This window comes from Oncorhynchus clarkii, chromosome 25, assembly GCF_045791955.1.
Source record: "Oncorhynchus clarkii lewisi isolate Uvic-CL-2024 chromosome 25, UVic_Ocla_1.0, whole genome shotgun sequence".
Taxonomy (NCBI): domain Eukaryota; kingdom Metazoa; phylum Chordata; class Actinopteri; order Salmoniformes; family Salmonidae; genus Oncorhynchus; species Oncorhynchus clarkii.
Window position 1 is genome coordinate 24,287,125 of NC_092171.1, and position 15,098 is coordinate 24,302,222.

Below are 15,098 nucleotides of genomic sequence, written 5' to 3' on the forward strand. Positions count from 1 at the left end.
TGGAACAATAAGTTAAAGCCATCTAACACTTTGGTTAATAGTGGACATTTTTAAGTTCATAAAACTCACCTGGGCGATTTTACATGACCACATGCTGGTTAAAATGGCATTGGTTTGTTGGTTGGATAGTTCATATGCCACTGTTAAAAATGCAGTAAAGGAGTGTACTCACTGCTTCTGTTATTCCTTTTAATCCATTATCTCCATAATACATCCAATTGGGTACATAAAACACAAATAAATATCTGGCAACACGCAGACCGCATACTATAAATGTATCACTTAGTACAGATGTAGGATCTTAAATTTGCTGATCCTTTGTTGCTGAGAATTTTCCTGTGCTGCAGGAAATGCAGATGAGCTTCGGGATTTACAAATTCACTGAAAACCCACACTAACAGAAGGTTAGATAAACTGTATTCCACTTTTCATGCAGCCTAATTTTGACCAGATAATTGCCTAACCACCGATCAAGCAACATTATGAACTAAGCATTCAAATCCTGTTTCTGCAGGATTATTTTCCTGCCACAATACAGGCCAAATTAAGATCCTACATCTGTCCTCAAGATGAATTAAACCCATTGCAAGATATGGAATCTAGATGTTTTTGTATTTAGGAGCTCTAAAGTCTTGGAGTTGAACCCACAATTATTGCATTGTGAAAGCATCTAACCACATGCCCCCATCAAGCTAACAAGCTAATAAGTAACAATCACACATTGTTAATGTCCTAAAAATAATTAACTTGTCTTATTTTGCCTGGCAGAAGGGCTTGGATTCCTTGTGAAAGCTAATGTGATCTTGAAACAATCAAAAACATTTACTATGAGTTCAACTCTATTTTTCTAGGGTGGGTGATGGCAACCATAAAGTACATGGAACTAGATGAGGATTTTGTGGGAAATAAGGACAAACAGTGGTTTGAGGGGGAGGGATATGGCATGAAACCTGTAGTCTGAGATTGAACTCTCACTACCGTGGGCCCGAGTTCAGAACACTTGTTGCAGTTCTCGCTAGTGTTTTCATATTTTCATTCACATATCCTGAGTCATTAATCAAGAACCGAGCGCAGCTGAAGACGTTGCGCAACTCTTTGTGGGAGAGCAAGCTTCTCTGCTGAGCAGAGTGCATATAAAATAAATATGGGAGACAAATAAAGACTTAGAAGTGTACAGATATTTATGAGGTACAAGTTATTATGAGGACAATTCCCCCTAGCGATAGTTCAGTGAGGTGGAAACTTTCCGGTCTTTTCATTTAATTGACAGTAGTAGGCAGAGGTTGTGTAGATCAGTGAAAAAAACAACAATTTTGAATCTCATGAAGTGCATGCCTCTACTGCAGTAGATCCATTAGAATGGACATCATGTCCATCCCACTATCTAGGAGAGCTTCCTGGTCACTTTGTTTTTACCTTTTGTAACCAACCATGACAGATAAGGCCCCCTCTTTTCTCTCATCGAATGGCAACCTCCACCTCTCTCAATATCTGCAAGACTCCCGCAACTGAACATTGTGTCTCCGCTCTCCACAAGCTGAGTAAACAGTAAACTCCCTCTTTCTCCCAGACAGTAGGGAGTGTGCAGGGGATGGGCTGTCCTTAAAAGCAGCACCCTTTTCTAAACTCCGTACGCAGCCCCTCCTAGCCTACTGATGAAATACATTTGTATGTTTTTATTCACGCTGGGTTTCCAAATCTCTCCCAGATGGCCCCAGACATGCTCAAGAAGTGGGCTTTCAGAAACCCGACCCATACCAGAGATGTGCCATTGGAAATGACAGTGCTATTTTTGCTAGGCACAACAATAAAGACACCCCCACTCTCCCGCTGGTGGCTTGCACTCCCAATAGAAGATGTAATAAAGGCCCCCCGAATCCCACTGTCACACAGCTTGAACCGTTTTGAACTCGAGGCAAGTGTAGAAAAGAAAACCGCTTGATACTTTAGCAGTCTGGGATCACTCCTCAGACCACCCATTTGTAAGGAATAGACAGGTACCCAAAACTGAACACATTATTAGGATGTGAACAAATAAACTTTCAACGGATACCTGGCCTACATGAAGATAAGCTTCAGTATTTGTATGAGTTTTGTCCCCAACATCTGTCTCTATCAGCAAAGAGGAGTTTGGAATGTGATTCGCTGGAGGATACATCTACTGTATCTGGTGTTCACAGCCAATTGAGGGGCGGGTTACGCAGGTACTATTTTGAATGTACCGCTCACTCAAGAGAGGTCATGAAGGTGACTGCATAGGTCCCCCTTTATCCGGTAAATAAAGTGGACAAAAAAAACATAATTAAGAGAGAAAAATTTCAATTAGGACATGAAAAAAGCCACAATGTTAAATCTGTGGGCTGAAAGAGAGTGATAGCACATACTGTAGAAAGAAGCCTGAATTAACAAGGGGTTAGGATTGAGCTGATGGAGAGAGATGACTGAGCTGATGGAGAGAGATGACTGAGCTGATGGAGAGAGATGATTGAGGTCTTACTGAGTCAAGAGTCAGTGACAGAGGGAAAAGCCTTAACTCCACAATAAGACTCTTCAGGAGTGGTGGTGGTAAACACATGATAACTGAATGATTCATGACAGAGGTATTGGAGTAGGGGGAGCAAAGAGGGTTTCCTATTGTTGTACTCTGTTAGGCAAAGCACAATAGCCCGATGAATTCAGATGCCATTGTTTTCAATGAGACAGCGACTGGAAATTCCGACGAAGTTACACCGTCTACAGCAACAACAAAGGCCACACCAGATGTAGGCTAGTCCTCAAACAAGTCACAACTAATCTTAACTAGAATGATAACTTCGTAGAGACACTGTATCCATGTGCAACTCAAAAGGTAGAGAAATGTAAAACCATTTTGGATTTCAGTAACTGGTACCAAAAATTGAAATATGAACTGAGTTAGGTCAGTTGTTGTGGTAATAGAGATGCCAATCGCCATATAAAGTCCCACAAAGAAAAAGCCTGGATGAAGGAAGAGATGACTACAAATGATTCGGTTGACAGTTTTATATGTGGATTAATTGTCGGAGTAAAGGACCTTGTGCATTTCAGGTAAAATGACAACTCAACGTTTATATCCCAGGTCAAATTAGCTAGCAACAGCAAGCTAGCTAAATAGGACAAATTAGCTAGCAACTGCAAGCTAGCTAGCTAAATGGCCATGTTTATTGCTTTTCGACATGTCCCCAAATTAATATAATTGGTTCAGAGTTTGTTTTGATATTTGAACCTGCGTGTCGTGATTGCATTTAGTGTGGGCGGACAAAATCAATTTGCACGCAATAGTGCACGAGCGCAGCCAGTTTGGGTACGGTGTAAGGCTACATATATTAATATGGGCTATTTTCAGCCATTTCCTGGGTAGCTTACCAGGGATAGACATAATACTGAAAAGAGCAAACAAAGCAAGAAAAACATATATACATTCAGCAGTCCATTAATCAATTGGTGTGTGTGTGTGTGTTGCGGGGTTGAAGCTACGAACCCATAGGCTTAGCTCTCTCGTCCCTTCCAGGCTTCTGGGAGGGAGGGTGGTCAATGAGCCTGTCGTAGCGGATGTAAGCAATGTCCCCACGCGCTCTGGCAGCTTTCATGGCTGAGATCAGTACTTTCCTCTTCTGGCGCACAGCTTCAGGATAGTCCTTGTTGAGGAAGATATACGTTCCTCTCAAGTCCTTGGCTCTTTCCAGAACAGCTACCTTGTCCTTGAACTTCAGGAACTTGACCACTATCGGCCTGGGCCTGTCACCTGGGCCAGTGGTGGGTTTTCCAGTCCTGTGGGCGCGCTCCACCTCAACCCTCCTGTGGTCCATCTTCAATTTCTCAGAGATCAGTTCCCTCACTTTGACCTCAGACTTCATTGTGTGGAGATTCTGTAATTCCGTCCACAACCATGTTGTTCCTCCTTGATTGTCCCCCGAGACATATGATTTATCTGTCATTGTTATCATGGATTCACACACAGAACATATGACCTCTCTCAATGACTTACAGATTGCTGTCATTTTGCGGTTCTCCTGTTTCAACTCATCAAGCTGACTCTGGAAGAACTGGAAACTGTTCTTCAGATCCTGGACCTCTCTGGTCAGGTCGTCCATTCTTTTATTAGTAGAATCCACAAGTATAAAACACTTGAAGCTATTTTCTTGTTGTGTCTTTTGTTTGTTTATAAGATCATTCATGTGTGATAGAGAGAGACCACTGTCCTCAACGGTACTCCCTCAGGCTTTGGTCTTTGTCACGGTAGCTAGCAACGTAGGTTACGCTGTTACTCCTTGCAGTTCCAGACAGGGCAGGTCACAGTGAAGATTGAAAACAAGAAACAGCAGGGATCTAGACAGCCACAAACCAGTGACAATCCGCGTACCCAGCCACAATGGCTTACCGCATTGCAGGCTGTGTTCAAGAAAACCCAACTAGCTTGATATGCAGCTAGCTAGCAGCTAGGCTAGCTCCTCAGACCTGTCCTTGGCAGGATCACTGGAAAGAGATAAGCAGTCCCAGCAAATGATGCCAACTGCGTTGCGGGATCCAAACTAAGAAGCTAGCAAGCTACCAAGAACTTTCCAATACACTTTCAAACAAACTTTTCAAGAAACCAAAACCGAGCTCTGCCACATTCTGTATTCAACAGGAAGAATCAAATCAAATTGTATGTCACATAAGCCGAATACAACAGGTGAAATGCTTCCTCACTACAAGCCCTAAGCCAACAATGCAGTTAAGAAAAATAAACTGAAGTTGAAAAAATAATTAAAGAGCAACAATAAAATAACAGTTACGAGCCTATATACAGGGGGTACCGGTACAGAGTCAATGTGCAGAGGCACAGGTTAGTCGAGGTAATTAAGGTAATATGTACATGTAGGTAGAGGCAAAGTGACTATGCATAGATAATAAACAGAGTAGCATCAGTGTAAAAAAATGCAAATAGTCCAGGTAGCCATTTGATTAGCTGTTCAGGAGTCTTAAGGCTTGGGTGTAGAAGCTGTTAATAACCTCTTGAAACTCAGGGGGCAGTATTTCATTTTTGGATGAAAAACGTTCCCGTTTTAAACGGGATATTTTGTCACGACAAGTTGCTCGACTATGCATATAATTGACAGCTTTGGATAGAAAACACTCTGACGTTTCCAAAACTGCAAAGATATTGTCTGTGAGTGCAACAGAACTGATGTTACAGGCAAAACCCAGATAAAAATCCAATCAGGAAGTGCCGCATTTTTTGAAAGCGCTTCATGCCAATGACTCCTTATATGGCTGTGAATGGGCTACGAATGAGCTTACGCTTTCTACGTATTCCCCAAGGTGTCTACAGCATTGTGACGTCTTTTTACGCATTTATGTTGAAGAATAGCCGTAAGGGACTACATTGAGCAAGTGGTCACATGATGGCTCCCGCAGAAAATCTTGCGTAAAGTACAGAAGTAGCCATTTTTCCAATCGCTTCTTATGAGAAACCAATTGTCCCGGTGGATATATTATCGAATAGATATGTGAAAAACACCTTGAGGATTGATTCTAAACAACGTTTGCCATGTTTCTGTCGATATTATGGAGCTAATTTGGAAAAAAGTTTGGCGTTGTAGTGACCGCATTTTCCGGTCGATTTCTCAGCCAAACGTGAAGAACAAACGGAGCTATTTCGCCTACAAAAATAATATTTTTGGAAAAAAGGAACATTTGCTATCTAACAGAGTCTCCTGAGTGAAAACATCCAAAGTTCTTCAAAGGTAAATTATTTAATTTGATTGCTTTTCTTATTTTCGTGAAAATGTTGCCTGCTGCTAGCAGGGCATAATGCTATGCTAGGCTATGATAAACTTACACAAATGCTTGTCTAGCGTTGGCTGTAAAGCATATTTTGAAAATCTGACATGACAGTGTGATTAACAAAAGGCTAAGCTGTGTCTCAATATATTTCATTTGTGATTTTCATGAATAGGAAGATTTTGTAGGGATATTTATGTCCGCTACGTTATGCTAATTAGTTTGAGGCGATGATTACGCTCCAGGATCCGGGTTTGAGAGTCGCAAGAAGTTTTAAGAAGCCTTTTGGACCTAGACTTCATGCTCCGGTACCGCTTGCCGTTCAGTAGCAGAGAGAACAGTCTATGACTAGGGTCTCTGGAGTCTCTGACAATTTTTTGGCCTTCCTCTAACACTGCCTGGTATAGAGGTCCTGGATGGCAGGAAGTGTGTACTGGGCTGTACGCACTACCCTCTGTCGTGCCTTGCGGTCGAAGGCTGAGCAGTTGCCATACCAGGCAGTGATGCTCTCAAAAGTGCAGCTGTATAACTTTTTGAGGATCTGAGGACCCATGCTAAATATTTTCAGTTTCCTGAGGGGAATAGGCTTTGTCATGCCCTCCTCACAACTGTCTTGGTGTGTTTGGACCATGATAGTTTGTTGGTGATGTGGTCACCAAGGAACTTGAAGCTCTCAACCTGCTCCACTACAGCCCCATCGAAGAGAATGGGGGTGTGCTCGGTCCTCCTTTTCGTGTAGTCCAAAATCATCTCCTTTTTTGATTATGTTGCGTGAGAGGTTGTTGTCCTGGCACCATATATCCAGGTCTCTGACCTACTCCCTATAGGTGGTCTCATCGGTGATTGTCAGTGATCAGGCCTACCACTGTTGTGTAGTCGGCAAACTTAATAATGGTGGAGTTGTGCTTGGCCATGCAGCCTTGGGTGAACAGGGAGTACAGGAGGGGACTGAGTACGCACCCCTGAGGGGCCCCCGTGTTGAGAATCAGCGTGGAAGATGTGTTGTTACCTACCCTTTATCACCTGACGCAGTTCGTCAGGAAGTCCAAGATCCAGTTACAGAGGGAGGAGTTTAGTCCCAGGGTCCTTAGCTTAGTGATGAGCTTTGAGGGCACTATGGTGTTGAGCGAGGTGCTGTAGGCAATGAATAGCATTCGCATGTAAGTGTTGCTTTTGTAAGGTGGGAAAGGGCAGTGTGGAGTGAAATGTGTATCTGTTGGGGCGGTATGCAAATTGTAGTGGGTCTATGGTTTCTGGGATATGGTGTTGATGTGAGCCATGACCAGCCTTTCAAAGCACTTCATGGCTACAGACACGACTGCTACGGGTCGGTATTGATTTAGACAGGTGGCCTTGGTGTTCTTGGGCACAGGGACTATGATGGTCTGCTTGAAACTTGTTGGTATTATAGATTTGGTCAGGGAGAGGTTGAAAATGTCAGTGAAGACACTTGCCAGTTGGACAGCGCATGCTCAGAGTACACGTCCTGGTAATCCGTCTGGCCCTGCGGCCTGGTAAATGTTGACCTGTTTAAAGGTCTTACTCACATCGGCTGGGGAGAGCATGATCACACAGTCTTCCGGAACAGCTGGTGCGCTCATGCATGCTTCAGTGTTGCTTGCCTCTAAGCGCGCATAGAAGTCCTTTAGCTCGCCTAGAAGGCTCATGTCATTGGGCAGCTCGCGGCTGTGCTTCCCTTTGCAGTCCGTAATAGTTTGCAAGCCCCGCCACATCCGATGAGCATCGGAAGCCGGTGTAGAAGGATTCAATCTTAGTCCTGTATTGATGCTTTGCCTGTTTGATGGTTCGTCAGAGGGCATAACAGATTTTCTTATAAGTGTCCGGGTTAGAGTCCTACTCCTTAAAAGCGGCATCTCTACCCTTTAGCTAAGTGAGGATGTTGCCTTAAATCCATGGCTTCTGGTTGGGGTATGTACGTACGGTCACTGTGGGGATGCACAATGCACTTATTGATGAAGCCAGTGACTGATGTGCCGTACTCCTCAATGCCATCAGAAGAATCCCAGAACATAATACAGTGTGTGCTAGCAAAACAGTCCTGTAGCTTAGCATCTGCGTCATCTGACCACTTCCGTATTGAGCGAGTCACTGGTGCTTCCTGCCTTAGTTTTTGCTTGTAGGCAGAAGGAGGATAGCGTTATGGTCAGATTTGCCAAATGGAGGGCGAGCTTTGTACAGGTCTCTATGTATGGAGTAAAGGTGGTCTAGAGTTTTTTTCCCGCTGGTTGCACATGTAACATGTTGGTAGAAATTAGGTAAAACGGATTTAAGTTTCCCTGCATTAAAGTCCCCGGCCACTAGGAGCGCAGTCTCTGAGCATTTTCGTGTTTGCTTATGGCCTTATACAGCTTGTTGAGTTAAGTCTTAGTGCCAGCATCGGTTTGTGTTGGTAAATAGACAGCTATGGAAAATACAGATGATAACTCTATTGGTAAATAGTGTGGTCTTCAGCTTATCATGAGATACTCTACCTCAGGCGAGCAAAATTGAGACATCCTTAATATTAGATTTTGTGCACCAGCTGTTATTGACAAATAGACACAGACTGCCATCCCTAGTCTTACCAGAGGCAGCTGTTCTCTCTTGCCAATGCATGGAAAACCCAGCCAGCTGTATGTTATCCATGTCGTTGTTCAGCCACGACTCTGTGAAAAATAAGATATTCATTTTTAATGTCCCGTTGGTAGGATAGTCTTGATCGGAGCTCATCCAGTTTATTATCCAATGATTGCACGTTGTTAGAGGTGGGTTAACCGCTCGCCGTCGGGTTCTTACAAGGCACCTCGACCTACGTCCCCTATATCTCTATCTCATCTTCATGTGAATGACGGGGATTTAGGCCTTGTTCGGTGTCTGAAGTAAATCCTTTGTGTTCGACTCGTTAAAGAAAAAATCTTTGTCCAGTATGAGGTTAGTAATAGCTGTTCTGATATCCAGAAGCTCTTTTCAGTCATAAGAGACGGTGGCAGAAACATTATGTACAAAATAAATAACAAATAATGCAAAAAAAAACACACAATTGGTTAGGAGCCTGTAAAACGGCAGCCATCTCCTCTGGCGCTATTACTATGAAAGCTATGGTGAAAGCTATGATCCCTTAATGATGTAACTTATTAAATACACTTCAATCAGTGTAAATGAAGGGGAGGAGACAGGTAAAAGAATAAAGTTTAAGCCTTGAGACAATTGTGACATGGATTGTGTATGTGTGCCATTCAGAGGGTGAATGGGCATGACAAAAAATGAAAGTGCCTTTGAACAGGGTATGGTGGTAGGATTGTGTCAAGAACTGCAATGCTGCTGGGTTTTTCACACTCAACAGTTTCCAGTGTGTATCAAGAATGGTTCACCACCCAAAGGACACCCAGCCAACTTGAAACAACTGTGGGAAGCATTGGCGTCAACATGAGCCAGCATCCCTGTGAAACACTTTCAACACCTCAGTATTAGGAAGGTGTTCCTAATGTTTGGTATACTCAGTGTAGGCTACAGTTGGAAATAGCAACAAATTATATTTTAATTTAAGAATGGCTAAGATATTATAACTCAATAAAAAATACATTCTTGTTCTTGTGTGTCTGTCACTAAAGGAATTCCATTTTAGCCACAGTTCAGATCATACATCACTTTAGTATTGGCAACAGCAGTTGTGCAAGTGCTTCTGGAGGCATAGAGCATGCACTGGCAATAAGAGAGTGACAAATGATGAAGCACTATTAATGTAGTGACATAAGTGCCTTAATAAGAGACTGACTCATCTCTTAGCTAAAAGAAGCACAATAGCACATTGAATATCTGTTAATTATTTAAATACAGATGTCTCATGACCAAATGTCTTATTTTTGGAAGAGGACAACTCCTGAATCACTCCAGGCTTGATTCATTCAAGAAAGTCAAACAACCCTCCCTGTCTTCCCCACTTGTTGTCTATCCTCCCTTCTTCCTTCACTAGAAAGGGTGCATTTCTAGTGTCTATGAATGTGGGTCTGCTGAACTGAACACTGTGGAGACCTCCCTCCCTAGCATCTTTGATCTCTCGGCGGCATGCCTGAAGTACCGCAGCACTGACGTAGTCCTGCACCTGCAGCCCACTTTGAGCTTCCACTGCACTTCCAAAGATTGAGTTAGACTTCCCAAAACACATTTGCCTTTTAGGCCTATTCTGCAAAAATCAAGTGGTTGAAATGATCAGTGAGCAGTGGTACATTTTACGGACTGCAGTCACCACACCTTAAAGTATGTATTTTAACTCACTTTAATCACAGCGGTATTACAGGGGCTCAATTCAGATGTTTACCTAATAGTGACATGCCTGGTACTGCTAATAGCATTGCGGCAGGTGGATTGAGGGCTAAGACTGGAATGTCAGCCCAAGTTATTGGTTATGATTATTTTCATGCATTGCTGAAATATTTGGTGGAATGTAACCTGGAGGTAACATTTGATTGCTATTCCCTCCCTTGGTCTTGCGGACCTTTTTGCCTCTCCTCCATCTGTTGAGAATAGAGGGTGGCCTGGAGGGAGGGTGGAGGGATGTATCGATAGAGGGTGGCCTATGTATTAAGTAGACTATCCTATCCATTTACCCTAGAGGCTAAAGCGAGTTGCTCCTGGTTACTTTTTCATCTGTTGAATTTACCATTTTTGATCCTCAGGAGGAAATTAAGATGTCACAGGCGCACACACAACACCATCACACAGAACAGACAGAGAAGAACATAGGCCTACACATGACAAAACATATCAGGTGCTGGTTTTAAAACATCAAACTTTTCACTAACCCATTTTTTTCACCAAGGAATACCGAATGTCTATGATTGTAGTAGGCTACACGCTTTGAGATTTTAGAATGATTGGCTGTGGCATCTGTGCTCTATCAAAACAGTCAAAAACACATACGTTTAATTGGAAGAGGTCAACCTCTATTCAAGTCGTCATGGTTTCCATTCATCAATCAAAACACACCTACAGAGAATACAGATACACCTGTGAGTGCTTTAGAGTATGAAACACTGCTTGTCCATAAGATTGGACACAAAGATCATTACTCTGATCACTGAGAAAAGGGCAGCTGGTCTACAATAACTGGGCCTTCACGGTGTCTCTGTCAGCCATAATGGGTCCATTGAGCCATATACTGAGTGATATTTAGAGGGCAATGAACGAGCTCCAGTCACTGCGACCTTTCAAAGGTCACTGGCATGACTGAGATTCTCCCCCTGACTCTATGGCTCATCTTTCTCAAAGTTCCCATATTTAACCACAAAGAAGTGGGGTGACATAGGCAGAGTAGTATCGAGGCACACGAGACCCAAAATATGTTTGTGTGCTATTTGGTCCGGACGTGGTGAGAACATAGTCATAGGATAGGACGTTTAATATCAACATCACATGATATGATGATGAGACACTAAGGGTCAATTAAAGCAAACTGCTCTGTCAGGAATACGATGAAACGTGTTGTATTAACGACACCACTTTTAAAAACTGCAGTTTAAAAAGCCTTTGAACATATTGTTAGGGGTGAGATTATGGCTAAGGTTCAGGATTGATTAAACCCATTGCAGTTTGCTTATGGGATTGGGAGAGGGATGGAAGATGCAACTGTCACTCTTCTTAACTATGTCCTTAAACATCTCGAGGGAAGTACAGTAAAACCCATGCCAGACTACTATTTGTTGACTTCTCTTCCACTTTTAATTGTATACAACCACATCTTAGCAGAGAGGCTATTGTCCAATTTTGTTCTTGATTTTAACAGTCTGGTTGACAGATTTGTTTTATCAAAATAACTCAGTGAGATTCAATGGTTCCCTACAATATCCTCCTCCACTGGTTCACCACAAGGTTGCGTCCTTTCCCCTCTGTTTGTACTGTACACTAATGATTGTCAGAGTAATCACGACAAGACATACCATTAAGTTTGCAGATGACTAAGGTTATCATGAGTGTGACAGGAAGTTGAGGTGAGCCATGGCCCAGTGATGGAGGAGAGTGTTGGATGGTGTGACCACTCATACTTAGAAATTAATGTCAAGAAAACCAAGGATATGGCTATTGATTTCTGGAGGAGCTCACTGCCGCCAATACAGACTGATAGATGGTGAGAGGCCGTCGATCCATACAAATATCTTGGAACTTTCCTCGACAGCAAATTGAGTTGAGAGAGATCAGCATTTGTTCTTTCTGAGGAAACTGCCGTTTCCATTAATTAAGAAAATGCTTTAAAGAGACTCACCTGAAATGACGAGAAAAAGCACTTTAGGGGGGATTACCAGAGTGTAGGTTACAGGTGACGAATTTGAGGACCTCTGTGACAGCCCCACAGCTGTATAGGTGCTCTGTGAAGGCCTCATCTCTATCCTCCATTGCTGAGGATCCCATGTCAATGGCTAGCAAAAGAGTGAGGCATGAAATGTTAGTTATTTCATTCATTTGGATATGCAATGTAGTTTGTTGAGGTTAGTGCCATGATCAAAGATACAACGGCGGGGATTTGAACAGACAATTCATTATTGGCTGCTGTCACTAACCTCAAGGCTATTGCCACCTCATGAGCCCTGATTATAACATGGCTGTAGCAAAGATATTAATAACCTCCATTATTATGCTGATAATCAGACATGCTCCATATGAAATAGCCTATTCATTTATTTAGAGAACTAGCCTAATATTTGCCATCCATCTATTGTACCTAGAGGTTCTTCTTTAGAAAATTGTCCAATTTGACTGAGATTCAAATTCTGTGATTGCATGTTGGAACACAGGCCACTGAACCGTTCACCTACTTGTTATCAGTTTAACGTTTCATTCCCTTTGACACCGACCCAGTCAGTTTCATAAATTAGCTGACTAGGGAATCGTTTTTAGGTTGGTTGACAACATGTACATTTTTAGTCACAGCCTGGGCAGCTAGCTATATCATTGCATAGAACATACCTGACTGAGCTGCTACGCTAATTATGTTGCTAATGTTGTTGGAAATCGGATAGCCAGCTAGCTACCTAATTAGCTAGCTATTACTCCTAAGATTTTCACTGCGACGATTACATACCAAATGCTTTGTCGAAATGAAATGTTTTGCTACGTTGATGACGGTCATGCCCTAGTACCAACGGACACTGAAGGGGCACGATTGGTTTGTGCTCACCCGGCTTCTAGCTGGTCCAGTCTGATAGTCTTGGTGGCGTTCCAGATAATCTTCACCAGATAACGTAACTTTTTATGAATTTTTAAGTATTTATTTCATCAAAACAAGCACATACAGGCTTCATAATTCATGTTAACTGATTAATATTATCTCATAGAACAAAACTTATAAGATCTCATTAGCCTGTGTTAACCTAAGACCTTATTTCAGGCTTTTATCCCAAAACCCCATTCTTTCCACATTCATTTTAGGACTAGCCTACAAGCTGGCGAACTCTATTGTCCAGCGCCCCTGGAGCAATTAGGATTAAGTGCCTTGCTCAAGGGCACATCCACTGATTTCTCACTTTGTCTGCTCAGGGATTCGAACTAGCGACCTTTTCAGTTTCTTGCACAAAGCTTTACCTGCTAGGCTACCTGGCACCCATAATGATCAGATCATAAAAAAACTACTATCGCATGTGAATGGATCTAAGACTATTTACATCTGTTTTAGATCTCTGTAAACATGTAAGAAGTGTTTAATATGGCAGGAATCCCATCCGTATGATTTAGCATTTTGATAATCTAAGCAACATGACTGCAATGTAGGCGGTCTGGAACACAGCCTCCTTCTTTGTCTTCTTCTTTCTCATTGAGATTTAATGCCAGTGCACAAAACAATGTTTAGGTGCATTACCGCCACCTTCTGAGCTGGAGTATAAACAAACATACTTCTAGCATATTTTATGCTGGTTAATTATCATGCCTTGTGTGTGTGTCTATGCCTTGTGTGTGTGTCTGTGCCTTGTGTGTGTCTGTGTGTGTGTTCCAGTGAGTGCTCCTGTGTGTGCTTTGATTTCAGGAAACAAGTTAACACGCAGGACTGAGAGAGCCTCTCTCTGGGGAGAGGAGATAAAACTCTCCTCAACCCGTTGGATCTGGCCAACACGCTACACCTAAATCACCTAGGAACATTTCAGAGCTTTAACTATGTAGGGGCTGATATATGCCTGACCAGGTCCATAAAACAGCAGCTGGGCAATGATTGAGAAACATATGAGAACCATTGCATGCTTACAACTACCGTGCATCACATCCATAGTCCAGCAAAATTGCTCACTATCACAGTGTGTTACTCGCTGTTGCACTTGCACCTTGTCAGATGGGGCAGCAACACATTCAAAAGTTGGTCAGCATTTCCTGTTTGGCCTTCGCATTCACAAAACACCAATCCCCCCACTTCCAACCCTTGCTCTCTCTCTCTATCGCACTCTCCTCTCTCTCTCTATGGGCACTTCCCAGATTCACGCTGGCGGGCTGCTGTCAGACATTTCCTGCCGAGTGTTACGCTGCACCAGCTGTGATCCCCAATGTAGCAAAGGTGATGCCCCCTTTGACCGTGAGTAGAGAGCCAGTGATGTGCAGCCTACAGAGACACCTGCAAGTCATTTGGGTCCAGCTGTGAAGAGTTCATTCAGAGAGTAGCTAGGCTTGGCCCTGTGCGTAATAGATTTGGATGTGCTCCCAAACCTGCAGGGAGGGAGAGCAGGATGGGAGGGTGCAGGGGGTGAGGAGGAGGACTGCGGGGCAACATGCAGCCTGTGGGAGGCAAAAGGGGTGGTGATGTTGCTGCTGTTGTTTCCAGCGGAATGTGACGTGATGCGATGTAGTCTGATGTGGTGTGGTGTGATGTGTTGTGGTGTGGTGTGATGTTATGTGGTATGATGTGTGTTGTGATGTGATGGAAGGCTGAAAAGTTCTGACCTCATTATTTAGGAACCACAAGCTGGGTGCTGTTAAAGCTCCAGGGCTAAAGGAGAGAGGACATCAGCAACTTGTGTGTAGCAATAAAATCCCTCCTCCTCCCAGGAGGTGGATGTCCCTCTCCTGCTGCCAGAGGTGCCCCACTGAGCACAAACTGGTTGAATAAATGTTGTTTCAACGTAATTTGTCAACGTATTGTGACGTAGAATCTATGTGGAAAATACGTTGGATATGCAAAAAGTCATCAACAGAAAATGTTGTTTAGAGGCTAATATTTCAACCACAGGATTATGTCATAATGGTAACCAATTTTAAACGTAGATAAATGTTGTTGAATTTGTAGCTTTGAAACAACATAAGATTTTTCAACGTTATATCCAGTATCAGAAAAAAATCAA

At 42.9% G+C, this 15,098-nt stretch overlaps 1 pseudogene; it reads right to left on the reverse strand.

Moving 5' to 3' along the window:
* Nucleotides 1-12,938, reverse strand: part of LOC139383599 (lipid droplet-associated hydrolase-like) — a 37,153-nt pseudogene extending 24,215 nt beyond the window's left edge.
* Between the last annotated feature and the right edge of the window lie 2,160 nt (nt 12,939-15,098).